This window comes from Hylobates moloch, unplaced genomic scaffold (genome assembly GCF_009828535.3).
Source record: "Hylobates moloch isolate HMO894 unplaced genomic scaffold, HMol_V3 SCAFFOLD_2, whole genome shotgun sequence".
Lineage (NCBI taxonomy): Eukaryota > Metazoa > Chordata > Mammalia > Primates > Hylobatidae > Hylobates > Hylobates moloch.
Genome location: NW_026652277.1, coordinates 112,299,742 through 112,323,144, shown reverse-complemented (window position 1 = coordinate 112,323,144; position 23,403 = coordinate 112,299,742). Strand labels below are relative to the sequence as shown.

General features: G+C 34.0%; 1 long non-coding RNA gene across 2 annotated transcripts in view; it reads left to right on the top strand.

The window, feature by feature from the left end:
* The window catches only part of LOC131382849 (uncharacterized), an 82,246-nt gene that overhangs the window by 24,626 nt on the left and 34,217 nt on the right, over window positions 1–23,403 (top strand). For both annotated transcript variants that reach the window (XR_009212427.1, XR_009212428.1), the window contains exons 3-4: window positions 16,462–16,502; window positions 19,532–19,555. This is a non-coding gene — a long non-coding RNA (uncharacterized LOC131382849). The remainder of the gene's footprint in view (window positions 1–16,461; window positions 16,503–19,531; window positions 19,556–23,403) is intronic.

The following is a 23,403-nucleotide window of genomic DNA, read 5'->3' as shown; positions in this document are numbered from 1 at the left end:
TCAAGCAGATTATTTAGTTGTTTAGAGAACAGATCTCTGTATTAGCACAGAAGCCAATACCGCTGTCACCAATATTGGATGTTCAAAGATACAGAACGAGTGAATAAGACAACTGGCATAGATATCCTATGTAGACTGGCAACTAATTACTCTGGTTACAGTCCTATTTCTCCATTTTCCTTCTCAGTTATGTGGGCTCCTACCTTGAAATCTCTCTCCAAAATGTCTCCATTAAAAATTGCAAATTGTTTCATCCTCACTGCCATCTTGTCTTATTGATTTTGATGTATAATTTCCTATGTTTTTGTGTATTCTTCAAACTATCCACTATTATGTTCAGAAAATTATTTTAAGTCTGAGCCACTTTATGGCTATTCTAACTATTCTTAGTGCCATTATGAATCTATCCCTTAAAAAATAATTTTATTTTATTCTGGATTCAGAGGGAACATGCACATTTGGTATATTGTGTCATGGTGGGGATTGGGATTTTGTTGTCTCTATCATCCAAATGGTAAACATTATAACCAATAGAAAATTTTTCATACTTTTCTGCCTCCCACCTTTTCTCCTTTTGGAGTCCCTGGTATCTGTTATTTCTGTCTTTATGCCTATGTGTGCCCATTGTTAGATCTTCAACATAAATTCTTTGCTTAGGCCAATGTCTTAAAGAGTTCTTAGGTTTTCTTCTAGGATTTTCATAGTTTCGGGTCTTACATTTAAGTTTTTAACCTTTATTATTCTTTTTTTTTTTTTTTTTTTTTTTTTGAGACAGAGTCTCGCTCTGTCTCCTAGGCTGGAATGCAGTGGTGCGATCTTGGCTCTCTGCAACCTCCGCCTCCCAAGTTCAAGCGATTCTCCTGCCTCAGCCTCCTGAGTACTGGGATTACAGGAGCACCCACCATGTTTGGCTAATTTTTGTATTTTCAGTAGAGACGGGATTTCACCATGTTGGTCAGGTTGGTCTTGAACTCCTGACCTCGTGATCTGTGCATGTCGGCCTCCCAAAGTGCTTCTCTTATTGCAGAGTAATCTTATATTTTAAATTTACTACTTCCACATGCATTAAAACTTTTACTTGAAACTATTGTTGCAAACATTAACTTAATTACCTAAAACATAATTGACCTAAAATATGGAAGATCTATTTTGCACTGATTTTTTTAATTGACTCAAAATTTAAATGTTATAATATTAGACTCTAGTTGTCTTAACACTAAATACATGGAAACAAAATTTTAAATATCCTATAAGATACCATTAATTTTTCATTTTTTGTGTAGTTTACCTTCATCCATTCTTCAAACATTTAGAGAGTGTCTACTATGCATGAGGTACTGTATTTGCCAATATGTAATTGACTGGGCAAACTAGAATGAATATTACATATAGTATATATATATATAAAAATTATAGTTTCATATGCTATATAATATATTTTGTATAATGTATATAATATGTATAATATATTACACATATATTACATATAATATATAAACATATATTATACATACTAACATATAATGTATATAAATATATAACATGTACACATGTATAATAATATATGTATATATCATATATTATATGTTTTATATGTGTGTGTTTATACATGTTATTAAAAAAAGAATAATATGAAGCTAACCTAAAAGAGTGGTCGACATGGCAAATAGTCACATGAGTTGGTAAGTGAGTTGGTATTTGAGGTGATTCTTAAAAGATAAAAATGTGTAGATAAAGTAACTTAGTGGATAGACATTCTAGTAACTTATAACAGCAAAAGGAAGGAACATGTACAAAGTTATAACATATTCATCAAAAGCTAGGCTAAAGGCAGCTGAGTTTCTAGGTGTTAAAGTAGTTAATTCGGACAATAAGCCAAAATAACAGTAATTGTAAAATCTTTAATCACTTAATGTGATCGTTTAAGCAAGAGGCTAAATAGAAGAAAGCATTGGCTCTCTCTAAATGTTCTATTTTTTCCCCATGGAGTAATACTGGGTGAAGATCAGGTGGATCAATGCTACATGGAGAATTCTCACTGCCCAGGGAGCTGTGAACAAATGATTCTTGCTACTTTATGGTCCCAGGTATTGAGGGGGGGGGGAAGTGCTAGAAATGGAAAAGTACTGAATGCTGATTCAGAGTAGAGACCAAGTGTTTTCGAGGTCTTCCAATAAGGAGACTTCCAAATGCAGATTATGAAAGCAGTTATGCGTAAGACCATAACTGGCCATTGAGGCCTGAAATGTTGGCTGCACTATTTTCAGGGCCTGCAATACCTTGGCTGTGCACCAAATCTGATGTGAGAGGGGCAACTTTCTCCCATTAGAACCATTTAGGTCAGTGCAAAAGTTAAAGTAATGGCAAAAACCACAATAACTTTTGCACCAACCTAACCAAGTTAAATTTTGTAATTACCTGTGTTTGGACCTAAAAGATTACACATAGTTTTGAACTAGGAGCTGAACTTCTCAAAATCCAGAATGATTTGGCTACACAAGATCAGGTGGCCATAATGGAAGACAGTATTAGAGAGCCAATTTTATGAACATCATGGAAGGTTTGCTATGTCATGTCATGCAATCTGTCCTGAATCATATGGAGACTTTTGAAGAGATTTTTCTCTTTAGAAAGATAATGCGGTCTTAATCATGAACATATATTGAAAGGTGTTAGCAAGTAATTGAACCAAATATGTTTGGAGTGTAGGAAGAGTAGTACAAGATATGATTAGAAATATAAAGAATCATTTTATAATGATTTAAAGAATGCTATTGATCAGGAAGATATTATAGTACTAATTTTGTATACCATTAGTAATATAGCCTCAAAATTATAAAACAAAAATATACAAAAGAGAAAAACATCAAATATGCAGTGGAAAATATTAATACTCCTTTTGCAGAAACTGATGGAACACCAAAGAATAAGTAAGGATATCAAAAATTTGATCAATCCATAAATGTAAACATAGATTCAAAACATACTAGCAAACTTATTATGGTATATAAAAATGCTGCATTGTAATTAAATTTGTGTTTTCCAGAATTATGAGTTGGTTTAACATTTTTGAAAACGAATCAGTATAATTTTTTACATTAAGAGAATAAATGAGGCAGTTCACATGATTAGCTCAATACATGGAAAACTTTGATATAATTGAACAATTATTAATACAAAACTTTAAGCAAACTAGGAAGACATTTATTCATCAATCTAAAAGGGGATAGAAAAACATATGGATAGGTGACTTTTATATAACTACTATCACATTTAATAGTAAAATGTTTTAAATAAAGTTAAATCTTTTTCAGATTGGAAATGAATTAAGAATGTCCACTATCACCATTTTCATTTATTAGAAGCCATAACCAGTGCGATAACACAATATGACGTGGGTGATGGCAAATAAATAAATAAAATTGCCATTATTTACATTAATTATGAAAATAGAAAATTAAGCCTGCATAAAAATTTAAAGTTTATGTTGGCCAGATTGATGAATACAAGGTCAATATACAAAAATCAACTCATTTTTATTAAACTATTAACAAGCAATTACACATTAAACTGAAAAAGTGTAATTAGCAATAACATAAAATTTGAAAATGTAAAATCTAGAAATAAACCAAATGAAAGATACTTATAAACTCTTCAAACACATTTCGAACATTATTGAACACATTAGTAAACACATAAAATAGAGGGATATATTATATTTATGAAACAGTTATTTCAATGTTTTAAAGCTATCAATAGTTCCCAAAACATTCCATGAAATCCCAATAAAATCTCATAGGTTTCTGGTAGAAGTTGACATGCAATTAGAAGTTATCTAGAAATGCAAAGGGTCATGAATGTTCTATAAATACTTGACAAGGGAAAACAAGGTGGGAAAAAATTCTTCACTGGACATTGAGATTTATACTAAAACTATACTAATTAGGGGAGGAAGGCAAACGATCAATCAGGTATAGAATCCAGAAATAGTATGTAGCACAGGCCAAAGTGGCATGGTAGACAGTAGAAAAGTGTGGCATTTTTAATAATCCATGCTTGGTCAATTGAATATATACATGGGCAAATAAGTAGTAATATTAATAATAAATGAACTTAATATGTATCATATATCCTTTACAGAAAATAATCCCAGGCACCTTGTGGAAGCAGCAAAACAATACTTCCAGAAGAAAATTTAGAAGAGAACATCTTTACAACCTTGAAATCATGATGTATTTAAATGGTTAATCATTGAAAGACTAACACATTACTCAACTGGACTACATAAAAATTTTTAATTGCTTATTAAATGATATTATAAAAACAAAAAGAAATGATGGAGTCTGTAAGTGAGAGAAAGGAAACTATGGAGAAAATGTCTAAGACAAGAAGGTCATATTGGAATATTTAAAGATCTATAATTTCATAAGAAATGGTAGACAAGCTAAAAGAAAGTAGACAAGAATTTCAGACAGGCATTGTCCAAGAAGGATATCCAAATGGCCAATATGCTTATTAAAAGTGACATAACCATGAGTAGTTACCCACTAGTTGCAAGTGGTGAGAATAGGAATGAAAACTAGAAAGAAATCAAATGTCCCTGCAAAGGAGTTTGTTAACAAAAGCTCATTGTTTATGAACTATGTGCAGTGAGGAACATGTTTTAGGATAAGATATAATATCATGAAAACATTGTCATGATATGCATGTGCATGAGAGAAAGAGATTGGGAAAGAGGGAAGAGACAAGTAAATCTAAATAATAGAATGTACATTAATGATTTTATGCTTAAAGAACACAAGACTAAAATGATATCAAAGGAAACATAACAGTTATTTTCTCCTGGCTGGTAAAATTATAGAAAAATTTTATTTTTATATTTTTGCATATATGTTTTCAAAGTTATAAGATGAGAATGTTTGGTATGATAGTATTAAGCTACTTTCAACACTAAAATATAAACAATAATGATAAGGGGAATATAATTTTCTAATGCTGTTTTTTTAAATGAGAGGGCTAGTATTTGCGTTTGTCTTACCTCAATGATCACCTCTATCTAATTAAACACACACACACACACGAACAGTAATTTACCTCACTTTCCCTTATGAAGAAGGACCTAAGAATGTGTTGCTCAGCCCCTTACTTTCTTCTCCCTTTTTTGGTATCTCCTGCTTCCCAGTATGAGTCTGGTTTGGCCTTAGACATGTGGTGAACTTAATGGAGCAGGCCCTGTCCCTGTACTGTGCACAGGCCTGTAAGTTTTTAGCTCTGCCAATGTATGCAAAGAAAAGATGCTTATTAATGGGTGAAGTATTAACAAGCCACTGCTGCCATGACAGATTTGAGCAAATCCCCATTTTCATGTTTCTGCCCCTCCTATCTTTTAACTGGATCTTAACTTGGATAGCTAAAATAATATTATTTGTTGGATCACCTACAACAACAAGAGGATAAAAATGAAATATGTGGCATCATGACTGTCCTTTGAACCTAATATTTTGAATATTTGTTTTATTTCTTTTAGAGACAGAGTTTCACTTTGTAATCCAAGCTAGAGTGAAGTGGCATAATCATAGTTCACTGGATCCCCAAACTCCTGGGCTCAAATGATCCTCAGGCCTTGCCCTCCTGAGTAGGAGTAGCTGGGACTACAGGTGCATGCCACCATGCCTGGCTAATTTTTTTTTCATTTTGTGTAGAGATGGGGTCTCATTATGTTGTCCAGGCTGGTCTCAAACTAGTGGACTCAAGTGATCCTCCCACCTCGGCCTCCCAAAATCTTGAGATTACCAGCATGAGCCACTACGCCCAGGCTGAGCCTAGTATTTCTTTTGATATATTAATCTCTTTGAGACTATTTTATATTATATTTTTATTGACTATTGCATGACATAATATTTGCTTTTTATACTCCATTGCCTCAGTTATCTGCTGTTAATCTGAAGATAACAAAGTAAAAAATGTCGTGACCAGAATTGAGTTTAGAAGTAGCTGAATAGCAATTGCCATTGTTTAGGCCAAAGTTAAAAGTTGTAGAAGACAGAGAGAAAAGGATGAACTAAAATGCAGGGAATGAAAAGTTCCAAAAAACATTCCTAAAATGTAATCTTCTCTCATGATAATGTCCAAAATGATTTCTCTGCATTAATCTGTGGTTCATTTAATGAGATTTAAAGATTAGTATTTCAAATAATAGGCTCTAGAGTCAAATTCTGTGGATTCAAATCCCAGATCTTCTGCTTACTGGATCTATTGTTCCAGGTACTGAATTGTTTTATGGCTGAGTTTTATGATCTGTGGAGGAAGTAATGACTGAACCTACCTCATAGAGTTGTGTGGCAGAAGAAAGAAAACATGTATAAAATATTTTGTACAGCATCTGTGCAATGACTCCATAGATGTTAGGCCTATTACTATTACATTATATTACTATTATTATTATCATACAAGGAAAATTTTTCTTTGTCTTTGCTATTTTAAAATCAAAATCACTTAATATTCCATTTTAGCTGAATATAAAACTCATTTTTTATTAAAAACCTTCTTTAGTTTGCAGCGTCTTAGAAATTTTTCTTCTGTGCACAGCCACAAAACTCCCAAGAGACACTTAAATATACAAAAGAATCACTTGAATTTATCATTTTGATCTTATATGAATTCACGCTATCTTCTTCTTGTTTAGTAGATTGAAAATTTGTTGTAGAGATAAGTTAACGCACTAGTAGTCCAGCACTATTAAAGTTTCCAGTAGCTTAAAATAAATGACTTTTTTTTTTCCCATAGCTTTGCCACTAATAGGCCCCAAAATCCCCACTTGGTAGTCAAGTTATAAGATGACTGTCAAGAGAAACACAATAAATATATTCAAATATCTGCAGAATTTTTTTTCCCTTTGTCATTATTTCCATGGTCTGTAAGTCAATAAGAATATGCCAAATGCCTTTAGAGCATTGTAACTTGGTGCTTTGAAGGGTGGGCTCATAGGATGTTTCATACTCTTTAATATAAACTCAGGAAAAAAGTCACTAATGCTTTCAGTAGCTTTAGGACTCTGTCAGATTTCAAACTCCGCATATTAAATCAGTCACGCTAAAGAACATTTCCTAAATAGTGTTGTCAGTTCCTATTTTAAAAGAAGCTTGTTAATTCCCTTTTTCTCTGTCTCTACCTCTCTGAATGTCTCTCCTTGCTCTGCCTTAGTGATAGTAAGGCCCCAAACTCCAGTTGATGTCATCATTACATTTTGGATATAAATTATTTATTTTAAATGTGACAGAAATATTTTCAAATTAAGAGATGTATTTTAAGACACTCAATTTCAAATAATCAGGTAAATGTATTAAAAATAAATGTGAGGCTGGTCATTGTGGCTCATGCCTGTAATCTCAGCACATTAGGAGGACAAGACAGGCAGATGGCTTCAGCTCATGAGTTCAAGGCCAGCCTGGGCCAGATGGCAAAACCCTGTCTCTACAAAAAGTACAAAATTAGCTGGGTGAGGTGGCACATGCCTATATTCCCAGATACACAGGAGGATGAGGTGGAAGGATGGCTTAAGCCCAGGAGGCAGAGGTTGCAGTGAGCCGAGATTGCACCACTGCCCTCCAGTCTAGGTAATAGAGACAAAACTTGTCTTAAATAAATAAACAAATAAATAAAAACAAATATGAATTTTGGTTGTATCTTGGAGGTGCATTCTGAGGTTTTTTTGTTTTTTTTTTTGTTTGTTTTTGTTTTGTTTTGTTTTGTTTTGTTTTGTTTTGTTTTGAGACGGAGTCTCGCTCTGTTACCCAGGCTGGAGTGCAGTGGCGCAATCTCGGCTCACTGCAAGCTCCGCCTCCCGGGTTCATGCCATTCTCCTGCCTCAGCCTCTCCAAGTAGCTGGGACTACAGGCGCCCGCCACCACGCCTGGCTAATTTTTTGTATTTTTAGTAGAGACGGGGTTTCACCATGGTCTCGATCTCCTGACCTCGTGATCCACCCGCCTCGGCCTCCCAAAGTGCTGGGATTACAAGCGTGAGCCACCGCGCCCGGCCGAGGTTTTATTCTTTATGTTTTTTCTACATTTTCAACATTTTCTTCAAAGAACAGCTGTTTAATAATAATAAAATAGAAATAATTAAGCCACGAAAACAATATCATATATATATATAAGTACTTGATAAATTATAAATCTATATGTAAAGCTAAGGAAATATTGTAGTTTTCTTTGTATGTGTCATCATGGAATATCCAAATTACAGTTTGCAAATCATATTTTATTTCTCAAATAGGAATATTTTTGGCTTACACAAAGCATCTCAAATAGTGTCCTTAAAACTGTGTTTTATTAATCTTCTCTATGTTTCTTTGAGATTATTACTGATATTATTATTTTGTAATATTTTGTGGTCAGATAAAATAAAGGTAGTGATATGGTTTGGCTGTGTTCCCACTCAAATTTTATCTTGAACTATAGCTCCCGTAATCCCCAGGTGTCATGGGAGGGACCCAGCAGGAGGTAATTGAATAACGGGGACATTACCTCCATGCTATTCTCTTGATGGTAAGTGAGTTCTCATGAGATGTGATGGTTTTATAAGGGGCTTTCCCCTAACTTTGCTCTGCACTTCTTGCTCCATGTGAAAAAGACGTGTCTTCTTCCCTTTCCACCATGATTGTAGGTTTCCTGAGGCTTTCCCAGCCCTGGGGAACTGTAAGTCAATTAAACCTCTTTTCTTTATAAATTACCCATTATCAGGTAAGTCCTTATAGCAACTTGAGAATGGACAAATACAATAAATTGGTAACAGGTAACGGGGCACTGCTGTAAAGATACCTAAATATGTGGAAGCAGCTTCGGAACTGGATAACAGGCAGAGGTTGGAACAGTTGGAGGGCTCAGAAGAAGATAGGAAAATGTAGAAAGTTTGGAACTTCCAAGAGATTTGGAGGGCTCAGAAGACAGGAAGATGTGGGAAAGTTTGGAACTACCTAGAGACTTGTTGAATGGCTTTGACCAAAATGCTGATAGTAATATGGACAATAATATTGAGGTTGAGGTGGTTTCAGATGGAGATAAGGAAGCTTTTTGGAAACTGAAGTAATGGTCACTCTTGCTATGCAAAGAGACTGGCAGCACTTTCCCCTACCCTAGAGATCTTTGGAACTTTGAACTTGAGAGAGACGATTTAGGGTATCTGTCAGAAGAAATATCTAAGTAGCAAAGCATTCAAGATGAAGCAGAACAAAAAAGTTTGAAAAATTTACAGCCTGACAATGAGATAGAAAAGAAAAAGCCATCTTCTGAGTAGAAATTCAAGTGGCTGCAAAATTTTGCATAATGAGGAGCCAAATGTTAACCTCCACGACAATGGGAAAAATGTTTCCAGGGCATGTCAGAGATCTTCACAGCAGTCTCTCCCATCACAAGCCTGGAGACATAGGATAAAAAAATGGGTTTTGTGGGCCTGGCCCAAGGCCTTGCTGTTTTGTGCAGGCTTGGGACGTGGTGCCCTGTTTCCCAGCCACTCCAGCCATGGCTAAAAGGGGCCAACAGCTCAAGCCATTGCTTCAGAGAGTGCAAGCCCCAAACCTTGGCAGCTTCCATATGGTGTTGGGCCTGCAAGTGTGCAGAAGTCAAGAATTGAGTCTTGGGAACCTCTGCCTAGATTTCAGAGGATGCATGGAAATGCCTGGATGTCCAGGCCAAAGTCTGTGGCAAGGGTGGAGCCCTCATGGAGAACCTCTGCTAGGGCAGTGCAGAAGGAAAATGTGGGGTTGAAGCCCCCACAGAGTTCCCACTGGGGCACTACTTGGTGGAGCTGTGAGAAGAAGGCCACCATGCTCCAGACCTCAGAATTGTAGATCCACTAACAGTTTCCACTGCACACCTGAAAAAGCCATAGGCAGTCAATGCCAGCCCATGAAAGCGGCTGAGAGGGAGGCTGTACCTGCAAAGCCACAGGGGCAGAGCTGCCCAAGGCTGAAGGAGCCCACCTCTTGTATCAGTGTGACTTGGATATGAGATATGGAGTCAAAGGGGATCATTTTGGACTTTTAAGGTTTAATGATTGCCCTATCGATTTTCAGAGTTGCATGGGGTCTGTAGCCCCTTTGTTTCAGCAACTTTCTCATTTGGAATGAGTATATTTACTCAATGCCTGTACCTCCATTATATCTATGAAGTAACTAACTTGCTTTTGATTTTATAAGCTCAAAGGTGGAAGGGACTTGCCTTGTCTCAGATGAGACTTTGAACTTGAACGTTTAAGTTAATGCTGGAATGCATTAAGACTTTGGGTAACTGTTGGGAAGGCATGATTGTATTTTGAAATGTGAGGACATAGATTTGGGAAGGTCTAGGGTTGGAATGATTTAGTTTGGTTGTGTCGCCACCTAAATCTCATCTTGAATTGTAGTTCCCATAATCCCCACATGTTGTGGGAGGGACCAAGTGGGAGGTAGTTTAATCACAGGGTGGTTATCTTCCTATTGTTTTCATGATAGTGAGTGAACTCTCCTGAGATGTGATGGTTTTATGAGAGGCCTTTCCCCAGCTTTGCTCTGCACTTCTCGCTGTCTCCTTGTGAAGAAGGATGTGTTTGCTTCCCCTTCTGCCATGATTGTAAGTTTCCAGAGGCTACTCGAGCCCTGCAGATCTGTGAGTCAGTTAAACCTCTTTCCTTTATAAATTACGCAGTCTCAGGTACATAATTACAGCAGCTTGAGAATGGACTAATACAGGTGGATATGTTGATTATCTAAGGCCATGGCATGAGTCTATGGATAATGTCAGGCTCACCCTCAATATATACTTTACATTTTGTTGCCTCTATAACATTTATTAGAGATGAAATGCATCAAGGGAGCATTTATAATACTGAAAATAATTATCATGCCACTGTCCACATGTGTCAAAGAAATACATACATTCCAAGATCTTTAAGGGTAACTAAAGGAGGGGAACATTTAAACAAATTGATAATATTGATTTCATTTTTTTAAATGCGTGAAGTGATTAACTTTTCAAAGCACAGTAAGGAAAAAATTAAAAAAACAAATCAGTATGCATACTTTGAGATTACAAATAAGAATTACGTGAAACTGTGAAAGATGACAGATGATAAATAAATTATATTAAAAGTCACATAGGCCTTTTTCTAACCCACCTTCTTGGAATGATTTAAATGAACAAGGAAAAACATTCCTTAGCCCTTGAGTTAAATCTTAAGACGTTATTATTATTACAATTACAGAAAAACAAGCATGAAATATCAAAATATGTGAAAGAAACATATAGCTTTTTGTGCAAGATGAAGAAAATTAATAGGCAAATGCCATTGCATAATCTTTGAAAATTGTAACTTTATCAAGATTGTGGCAATAAATACTTATTCCACCAATTTAGGAAACACTGTCTACAAAATGCCAAAATTGCCCTTTCTTCTCCAAGGTGTGGAGAAAAGTGGGTTTTAAATTACGATAATTTATCTGCCTTAAAAGCCATTCCCTTACTTTTGGTTCATAGGTTAAACATGTTTATTTTTTCACATAGATTATGTCTGTTATTACTTAAACTGCTCTTCTACAGTGATCTGAAACAGATAAATTGCAGGAAGTATGGTAGAAGAAATTCATTATAAGAAAAAACATATATTTAAGTAAATAACAGCTCCCTCTATTGCATATCTAAAATAATATTTACATCCACCTTTCCTTGGTTAGATTTGTATTACAAATGGAGGTGTCCTTTCTAATGTCACAGGAAAAATGACTTCCCTGGTTTTAGTATTGATCACATTCTCTTCCTTTATTTTCATGGGTCTTCCTCCTTCAGTTATTCTTTCCCCTTCACATAGGTAAGTCTTTTGCTCTTTAGTGGTACTTACAAATATATATGTATATATTTTCTCTCTTTTTTTAATTATACTTTAAGTTCTAGGGTACATGTGCACAATGTGCAGGTTTGTTACATATGTATACATGTGCCATGTTGGTGTGCTGCACCCATTAACTTGTCATTTACATTAGGTATATCTCCTAATGCTATCCCACCACCCTCCCCCCACCCCACAACAGGCCCCGGTGTGTGATGTCCCCCTTCCTGTGTCCATGTGTTCTCATTGTTCAGTTCCCAACTATGAGTGAGAACATGCAGTGTTAGGTTGTTTGTCCTTGCGATAGTTTGCTGAGAATGACGGTTTCCAGCTTCATCCATGTCCCTACAAAGGACATGAACTCATACTTTTTTATGGCTGCCTAGTATTCCATGGTGTATATGTGCCACATTTTCTTAATCCAGTCTATCATTGTTGGACATCTGGGTTGGTTCCAAGTCTTTGCTATTGTGAATAGTGCCGCAATAAACGTACGTGTGCATGTGTCTTTATAGCACCATGATTTATAATCTTTAGGGTATATACCCAGTAATGGGATGGCTGGGTCAAATGGTATTTCTAGCTCTAAATCCCTGAGGAATCGCCACACTGTCTTCCACAGTGGTTGAACTAATTTACCATCCCACCAACAGTGTAAAAGTGTTCCTATTTCTCCACATCCCCTCCTGCACCTGTTGTTTCCTGACTTTTTAATGGATGCCATTCTAACTGGTGTGAGATGGTATCTCATTGAGGTTTTGATTTGCATTTCTCTGATGGCCAGTGATGATGAGCATTTTTTCATGTGTCTGTTGACTGCATAAATGTCTTATTTTGAGAAGTGTCTGTTCATATCCTTTGCCAGTTTTTGATGGGGTTGTTTGTTTTTTTCTTGTAAATTTGTTTGAGTTCATTGTAGATTCTGGATATTAGCCATTTGTCAGATGAGTAGATTGCAAAAATTTTCTCCCATTCTATAGGTTGCCTGTTCACTCTGATGGTAGTTTCTCTTGCTGTGCAGAAGCTCTTTAGTTGAATTAGATCCCATTTGTCAATTTTGGCTTTTGTTGCCATTGCTTTTGGTGTTTTAGACATGAAGTCCTTGCCCATGCCTATGTCCTGAATGGTATTGCCTGGGTTTTCTTCTAGGGTTTTTTATGGTTTTAGGTCTAACATTTAAGTCTAATCCATCTTGAATTAATTTTTGTATAAGGTGTAAGGAAGGGATCCAGTTTCAGCTTTCTATATATGGCTAGCCAGTTTTTCCAGCACCATTTATTAAATAGGGAATCCTTTCCCCATTTCTTGTTTTTGTCAGGTTTGTCAAAGATCAGATGGCTTTAGATGTGTGGTATTATTTCTGAGGGCTCTGTTCTGTTCCATTGGTCTATATCTCTGTTTTGGTACCAGTACCATGCTGTTTTGGTTACTGTAGCCTTGTAGTATAGTTTGAAGTTCGGTAGCATGATGCCTCCAGCTTTGTTCTTTTTGCTTAGGTTTGACTTGGTGATGTGGGCTCTTTTTTGGTTCCATATAAACTTTAAAGTATTTTTTTCCAATTCTGTGAAGAAAGTCATTGGTGGCTGTATGGGGATGGCATTGAATCTATAAATTACCTTGGGCAGTATGGCCATTTTCATGATATTGATTCTTCCTACCCATGAGCATGGAATGTTCTTCCATTTGTTTGTATCCTCTTTTATTTCATTCAGCAGTGGTTGGAAGTTCTCCTTGAAGAGACCTTTCACATCCCTTGTGAGTTGAATTCCTAGGTATTTTATTCTCTTTGAAGCAATTGTGAATGGGAGTTCACTCATGATTTGGCTCTCTGTTTGTCTGTTTTTGGTGTATAAGAATGCTTGTGATTTTTGCATATTGATTTTGTATCCTGAGACTTTGCTGAAGTTGCTTATCAGCTTAAGGAGATTTTGGGCTCAGACGATGGGGTTTTCTAGATATACAATTCATGTCATCTGCAAACAGGGACAATTTGACTTCCTTTCTTCCTAATTGAATGCCCTTTATTTCTTTCTCCTGCCTGATTGCCCTGGACAGAACTTCCAACACTATGTTGAATAGGAGTGCTGAGAGAGGGCATCCCTGTCTTGTGCCAGTTTTCAAAGGGAATGCTTCCAGTTTTTGTCCATTCAGTATGATATTGGCTGTGGGGTTGTTGTAAATAGCTCTTATTACTTTGAGATATGTCCCATCAATACCTAATTTGTTGAGAGTTTTTAGCATGAAGCGTTGTTGAATTTTGTCAACGGCCTTTTCTGCATCTATTGAGATAATTTTGTGGTTTTTGTCTTTGGTTCTGTTTATATGCTGGATTACCTTTATTGATTTGCATATGTTGAACCAGCCTTGCATCCCAGGGATGAAGCCCACTTGATCATGGTGGATAAGCTTTTTGATGTGCTGCTGGATTCGGTTTGCCAGTATTTTACTGAGGATTTTTGCATCGATGTTCATCAGGGATATTGGTCTAAAATTCTGTTTTTTTGTTGTGTCTCTGCCAGGCTTTGATATCAGGATGATGCTGGCCTCATAAAATGAGTTAGGGAGTATTCCCTCTCTTTCTGTTGATTGGAATAGTTTCAGAAGGAATGGTACCAGCTCATCCTTGTACCTCTGGTAGAATTTGGCTGTGAATCTGTCTGGTCCTGGGCTTTTTTTGGTTTGTTAGCTATTAATTATTGCCTCAATTTCAAAGCCTGTTATTGATCTATTCAGAGATTCAACTTCTTCCTGGTTTAGTCTTGGAAAGGTGTATGTGTCCAGGAATTTGTCCATTTCTTCTAGATTTTCTAGTTTATTTACATAGAGGTGTTTGTAGTATTCTCTGATGGTAGATTGTATTTCTGTGGGATCGGTGGTGATATCCCCTTTATCATTTTTTATTGTGTCTATTTGATTCTTCTCTCTTTTATTCTTTATTAGTGTTGCTAGCAGTCTGTCAATTTTGTTGATCTTTTCAAAAAGCCAGATCCTGGATTTCTTGATTTTTTGAAGGGTTTTTTGTGTCTCTAACTCCTTCAGTTCTGCTCTGATCTTAGTTATTTCTTGCCTTCTGCTAGCTTTTGAATGTGTTTGCTCTTGCTTCTCTAGCTCTTTTAATTGTGATGTTAGGGTGTCAATTTTAGATCTTTCCTGCTTTCTCTTGTGGACATTTAGCGCTATAAATTTCCCTCTACAGACTGCTTTAAATGTGTGCCAGAGATTCTGGTATGTTGTGTCTTTGTTCTCATTGGTTTCAAAGAACATCTTTATTTCTGCCTTCATTTCGTTATGCACTCAGTAGTAATTCAGGAGCAGGTTGTTCAGTTTCCATGTAGTTGAGTGGTTTGAGTGAGTTTCTTAATCCTGAGTTCTAGTTTCATTGCATTGTTTTATTTTAAAAATACTTATATGTACAGTGCAGTCAGACCACTGTGCATACAAATATTTTTAAAATAAGACAACTTGTAACAAGGGAAACAAAAATCAAAATGAGAAGCATATATAGAAAACCATACTTTTGCAAATGACTTTTCTAAGAAAACTGAATATATGTAAGACTATTTTAAAATTTTACATTGGAAGAAAAATTGAAAAATGGGAAAAAAATTGTATATATACACATTAGCTATTTATTTAACTACCATCTTAAATCTTTTCTTTTATTTCCTGGTGATAGTAGTCACTAATACATAGTCATCATTATTGTACTTTCCTCCAATCCATTCTATAATCTTACATAATTATATCTAGCCCTACAAAATATCTATTATTATTTTTATTTTAATCATAAATTATATTTTGATAAAATAGTTAACAATATTCTTGTTTTCATAAACAATTGGTTTCAGCACATATTTGTAATGATTCTTAAAAGCTAAGTAATTTTATTGCTATACACATGAAATAAACTAAATTACTTATAGCCATTTATTATTTCTAGGGGTTACTATTGTAAAATATTTAAATATTTTAACTACATATTAAGAATAAGTGCATTTCTTGGATACTAACAGACTATCAGTTTTTAAAGGACTTTTGGTGATCACTATTGGTTTTCTATGCATTCATGGGATAAAACGTACGTGTTCCTCATCTCAAGTCTAATGAAATCGAATCAAGGAATGCCATGTGGGAAGTGCCATATGCATTTTCTATAGCTGAAGAATACATTGTATTACTGTCAAATTCCCTCTTGACAGCTCTACAGGTCTAGAGGTGAACTAGCTAGCTGCTTACGGACAAGCCAAGGTAGATCTTTCTGTTGTAGTGGAATTGGTTAGGACAAGATTTTATTAGGGCAAATAATGAATATATATTATTAGTGTTTTATGTAGACTGGCTGGAAGCTATGAAAGGAGAGTGCACAGGAGAGTGTCATTCTAGGTCTTTCCATGAAATGCACTTGGCAAGGAAAATAGACTCAGCAGAGTAAAGTTAGGAAAGCTAGAAAGACCTCAGAGTGGGAGAAAGCCTGACCCAAAGGAGGGCACTGCTGTGAGACATGACTGGCAGTGGGGGAGTTTCTGTAAGGAACCACAAATGACTTCCTGGATAGACTTGTTATGTCATCTAATTTCTCTTATTTTGTTCCATCCCTAGGCTTCCATTCTTGGAAGGTAAATGGATAAGAAACTGTGAAGGTGAGTTACCATGAGAGATAAAGAAAAAGTAATCTAACTTACACTCTTGTTCTCAGAGTAGAGGCTTATCACTCACTACAGGGTGGAACTTAGGTTTGGAAAATACTGTAACTAGATTTTTTTATTATTATTATAAGAGACTGGGCTTTTTATTGTTGTATATATATATATTTGTATATTTTTTTATTTTAGATTTTTTGTGATTTAAAATAATCAGAGAAAAATGACAAGCCCTGTCAGCTTTTTAAAGTTAAAAACCTAATTCCATCAAATAAAGACTCACTAGGAAATGAATACTGTTTAATCTCATCATGCATGTTTGTTCATCTTACTGGTTTTCTACCATTTAGACATACAAGCTGCTGGTTGAGCTTTATATAACTTTGTAGGTACATGTATGAGTGCTTTTTTAAAATAGATACTTAAAAGTACAATTCCTATTCTTATGCCTTAAGTTATATGACTTTTAAATTGGACTAAACATAATCAAATAGTACTCCAAAATGTTTAGAACAATTTGTACTCTCACAGCAATAAATAAACATTTGTTGTTCACCATAACTTTTCCAACATTTCATGTATTTTATGATTTAAACTGGGTTTTTTAAACTATGTCTCAACGTTTTAGTTTTTCCAGTTTCACATACCATTGTTTATCTTTAATATTTTGTTTACATTTTATATTTTGTTTAAGAAAATGTAGTCTTGTGCAAAAAAAAAATCGTTGTTAATTATTTTAAAGTTATCTCTTATTTACACTTGAATCTTCAATCTGGTTGCACTTAATTCTTGATCCTTCTGATTTATATGACTATAAATATAAAAATTCAGTTTTCCCAATACTATGTTTGATTAGATTATATTATTCTCCTAGTAATGTCCTCTATTTGATTATAAAACAGTTTTTAGGGTTTGATTCCACTTTGCAAAAAGTGACAAATTTTATATAGACATAGCATTAGTATCTGTGGTCATGTTTATACATACATGTCCATTTAAATTAACATATATCTTCTACATATGCATTCATAAAATGCAAGTAGTAATTATTTTCTCAACTATTTTTTCTGATTTTTTACATACAACAATAAAATATTTTAAAAGTAACTGTATATAGAATATTTAAATAATTAATATAAAAATAACCATCTTTGAATGAGAAATATATAGCATAAAAATAGTGATATATGCTTTGTCAAAACAGACTTTTTTATATTATTTTTTAGAGTATATATTTTCTTTCTTTTAAGATTTTTTAAATCTTTAATCAAATTGAAATTTAATCAAATTCAATAATCAAATGATTATTGAATCAAGATTTTTTAAAGTTTTATGTCCTTTAATCATTAAGTTTAGTTCTAGAAGCCTAACCTTAATAAATAATCAAAACCATCCACACTTATAATCCACGTTGCTCATTGCAACTATGTTTATAAAATAAAAAACATAGATGCCCTAAATTCAAAACATCATTTTAATGATCAAGTAAAGATTGTTAATAAAGAAGATGGAAATTTATATTTAATTCAAATTAAATTTTTAAATATTTTTACTGATATGAGCAAATGTTATTAACATATCACTTATGAGAAAAATAACTTTACCCAAAATAATACACAAATTTATTAAATGAAAACAGAAAACTATGGAGTAACATTTTAACTAAAAAAAAGCTGAATTATATTTATCTGCACATGCTTGTTTTGGTTTGTAAAATCCTAAAGATAGACATGGAAAGATAACAGTAAATGTTAACTTTTTTAATCTTCAGATTAAAGCTCTGGGAGAAAAAGAAATTATCAATGGAAATACACATAGTTTTCAGAGGCAAGACTAGAAGCAAAGTCTAATATTTGAAAGTGATTATTTTGATGTCAAGGAGATAGATTATTTACTCCTTTATATATTTGCCATAATTTAAATATTTTTGTACACTTAGCACATATTTATTTTATAAACATAATTCAATTTATTTCCTTATTTGAAATAAATGTTTAAGGATAAAATAGTAATGCAGTAATGAATACTAAAAAGTGTAATACCTAGTCATACTTTTCAGGAGCAAAATTAGCTATAGAGATATATCTTAAAACATACATTTTTCTCTATGTCTAAAAAACCAGTACCCAAATTCATAACAGTAAGCCAGTGTCACTCATGCCGCTACCAATATCAAAGTTGACAGACAAGCCCCAGAGCAGGTGGATTGCTTCAATTATCCACCATCTACAATGAATACAAAATAACTTCTAAAAGCTTTCTGGAGATCTGTAAGATGCTGGCTATGGCTTATAGCAATATGACATTGATGATGAAGCTTGGGCAAGATAAAAGCTCAAAAATAAAAAGAACGACAAGGCATTGTTTTTTGTGGCCTTTAGTTTGGCAATTGTTTAACTATAACTGCAACAGCTGGCCACTGAAAGGACGGTATCAGGACCCCTTGAAGGGTGCTGGGATGTGATGCTATTGGCAGGCTGCCTATGTGTCTGAGATGAAATAAGCCCAGCAACTGAACGTTTCAGCAGCTGGCCAGACAAAGGATATTGTTCAGAGATTTAACAGCTGATAATTGAGCATTCTAGTAATATTTGTTGAAAAGAAAGTGGTCACCAAATGGATAATATTCGAAAACAATCAATATTCTAAAGTTTGAGAGCAGGGTTTATGAGAAGGTAAGCCAAGAAGCATGAGATTGTCATTATCTCATCTTTTTCTGAAAGACTTTCAGAAAGATTAGGTTGGAGATTTGCAGTACAAAATGAAAAGAATCATGCTTATACTCCAACCTTGAACAGGCATTTTATACAATATGACTTTCTCCTTACAAATCAATCACATTGCCCTGAAACAATCCATTTCTTCTTTATTGCTACCTCATTGTTTTTCCTAACATGGTAATATTGTGTAATATACCTCTTTAAATATTCTTTCTGTTACCTCATAAAACAAAATTGTGTCTATTTTTCATTGACTAATATATTTAACTCTTTTATGTCTATTTACTCAAAAACAAAAATACCTGAAAGACCATTCATTCCAGATAAAACAAAGTAAGTAGTGAAAAAAAATTATACATTTAACTGATAGTAAAGATGAATTTATCTTGTTTTATGGAGATACACTTAAATACAATAGAAAAAATACAACACCTTAAATTATTAATTTCTCTACAAATTTAGCTTTCAAAACTTAAACAATACCACATAATTATAATATTTACATTTTATGTGATGGAAAGTATATTTATTTTCATAATTAAGAATCATCATATACAGTTAGTGGTTTATAAGCCCTGGGTAACTAAAAAATGAAAATATTGAATTTGGATTTTCATGCAGATATTTCTGATTTGTTTTTGTATAAGTAGCTTTTCAAGCATTCACTAATTTAAAAAATCACTTTTGACACAAGTTCAGTATTTCAGAGTTTTCCTATAGCATTCATTAAGATACATCCCTTTTTGGAAATGTTCCATTAAAGCATAGTTGTTTGAAGAAACTGGTAAAATTTAGTTACAGCAATTTTCACTGATTTAACATGAAGAGAATTCTGACTTCTCCGAATGGGGTAGCTAATGGATTTCCCAGGACATGATGCCAAATGAAATACACAGTACAAAGTTAAGGGGCAAACAAAGATCTCATCTTATCTCACTTTATCAATTACAAGCACTTTATCAGTTACAAGCACCATATTGAAAACAAGAGTCAGAAAGTGAGAGAAGAATTATCTATTACTTTTAATAGGACATATGGACAAAATAATAAATGTGAAGACACTGACTAGAAAGAGTTCAAATCCATGAAATGGTGATTTGAGCTCTTTAGGGTTTAATGAGCATTGAAAGAGAATATAAGCTTTGTGCAAGTGGGGTCATGTTTCACTATAAAAATGTGTGCTGGCCAAGAAAAAAAGAAAAAAGCCTGTCTTGCTTTCTGTTAAAAAATCCATAATCCTTAATATATCTTAACATTTGTGAACAATGGAAGTTCCCAATAGATAATTTTCCCATTTTTTTGGTAATTTTTTGGAAAGAGATAACTCAGAATAAGTAAACTTCCAAACATTTTTAGGAAAAACCTTTTTGATAATTTTCTCCATTTCACAGAAATCCATTAAACTACATTTAAAAACACAGTAAGAATGCATGTGTGTGTAGACTTAGCCATATGATTGTACATATGTATTTACCTATATACCTCTCTACTTTCAGAATGATGATTGGTTAGCATCCAGTATCATAACATGATATGTTTTGCAAAAAATGATTAGAAGTGTATTGCTTCACCTACTAACACCTTCTTGGTGTTAGTAGAAATAGTAATTATGAACACCAAAATTGTTTATGAATAGTTTTCTGGTAATTTATTTCCATTATTGTATTTTGATGTCCTCAAAACACAAAATCATGTAAGCAGGTTAGTATCACCATTGACTACTTCCCCTTGGTTTTTAAAGCAGTAATACTATGACCTTACAATCAATTGGTGTTCCCATTCTCTACGTATGGCTCCTATGTTTAAAATATGATTCTATTTCTGCTTAAGTTGGATAAAGTATATATATGTGTATATATAATATATAAATTATATCATATATAATACATGTATATTATATACTATATAATATTGTGTGTGTGTGTGTGTGTGAGAGAGAGAGAGAGGAAGAGACAGTCTCATTCTGTTGCCCAGGCTGGAGTGCAGTGGTGCAAACTCAGATCGCTGCAACCCCCACCTCCTGGGCTCAAGGGATTCTTCTGCCTCAGCCTCCCAAGTAGCTGGGACTACAGATGCGCAACGCCACACTCAGCTATTTTTTTTTTCTTCTTTTGGTAAAGACAGGGTTTTGCCATGATGCCCAAGCTGGTCTCAAACTCCTAGGCACAAGCGATCCACCCAACTTTGCCTCTCAAAGTGTTGGAATTATAGGCATGAATCACTGTGCCCAGCCTGTGGCTGGGCCTCCCATTTTAAGCTATCCATCTGTATTTCTGCTTTGGAGAAATGTAGAGAAAATTAATGTGACTGTGAATCAAAATGATAGGTATAAAACAGTACAATATTTGTGGCTTTTGTACTGACTTGGGTTGAAAGAAGTATCTTTACGTATATATTAAGAGAGAAAATAATGCAGTACACATTTGCCTCACAGTTTATTAGTGCATAGTTTATTAGTTTGCTTTAATGGATATATACATTATTTTATTTTCTCTATTTACTGATAAGAAAACTGGGAAAGAACATGCAGAGATAATAACCATCTCTTCCAGAGAAAAATGGACTTGAGTGAATACTCAAGTTCAAATGTTCTTTTTACTTACTGGGAGTAAATTATAATAATGAGCTAATATTTTGTGGATCTTACTAATTATAAACCAGAAAATATTTTGTTACATATAACTAATCAAAATCATTTTTCAATAAAATTTTACAGTGGAATAGGATTTGATTAAATCATCGGCCCATTCAAATGAAGAGATGAAAATTAGGATTTGGAGAGGTATAAGTTACTAGTTAAATTCTAGCTATAGTTAGTGTCAAAGGACAATTACCACCATCTCTTAACTTATCACTGGGCTCTTTAAACTACTCTATCACTTTCTCCTCTTATCCTGAGAATATATGCTGTAACATATAAAATATATTAGAATAGGCTATGAAATTCAGCCCCTAAATTTGAGTTTTCACTATTCTCTATTCTTCAAATGTCTAAAGGTAAATACGGTGAGCAAAATTCAGCAAAATAAAAGTCTCAAACATATATTTAATATATATTACTCAATCCAATTGACCTAGGACTCTGATAAATTTTCAATCCAAGCATCACAGGCTTGAAAATGTAATTGCTTTTAACTGCTCCCTACTCTCCCATTTTAAGCTATCCATCTGTATTTCTGCTTTGGAGAAATGTAGAGAAAATTAATGTGATTGTGAATCAAAATGATAGGTATAAAACAGTATAATATTTGTGGCTTTTGTACTGACTTTTTGGGTTGAAAGAAGAAAAATACAATAATTGAGTTTTATTTCTTGTCTTACTCCCATTCACACTTCAAAAATTATCTTCAACATTAAAAAAAGATACAAAAATCTCTAGATAACCTGTGATAAAGGGAAAATTGTTCCTTAAATCTACATGGTTAATCCTAGGCACATCTAATCAGAGATTACAATAAAGCAAAATAGATCACCATTTTGTTAGAAGTATGTCAGTGTTATTACATCCATAAATTATGATAATGACTTTTTTAAGTTTAAAATGAGGCCATTGTGATTTGTATTGAATAGCTTCTTTGAAATTATAACCCACCGTTCAAACTCTGAGAAACTACAACATAGCTTGAGTGTCAATGGTTTAATATAAAAGGAAATTCATTCTTTACCTCTATCCCTCAAAAGACATTCAAAGTCAAGAAATGTCTAACATACAACATCCTTTCCTATAGTTCCTATAGGATTAAACCCAATTTACCACAGTCTATATTGCAGAGCTTCTTATCTCCATCCCAAATGCACCTTTGTCATTTCCCAGGCCATAGTACTTTTTCTTGCCTTTTCACCCAAAATCCCTTCCTTAGCCCTTTAAAATGTGACTCTAATTTTTTCCATCTTCTACCTGTCATTCATTGTAGAAGAAGGTTGCTACTTAAAAAGTTTGTAAACCTTTTCTTGGAAACAAAGGAGGGAACAGCAGAAACATTATTTTGCATTCTTGAAAGATGACAACTAATGTTATGCAGTGGTAAAAATAAAAAAAAAAACAGTGAAAGTTTTACCTGAAATACAGTACTTGGGAGACAGGTGACATATAAAATAAATTTGTCGGATGAGAGAAAAAAGACACAAAACAATGTTATTATTGTTTGTCATGTTGTATTGACTTCTCCTTGATAAGAAAG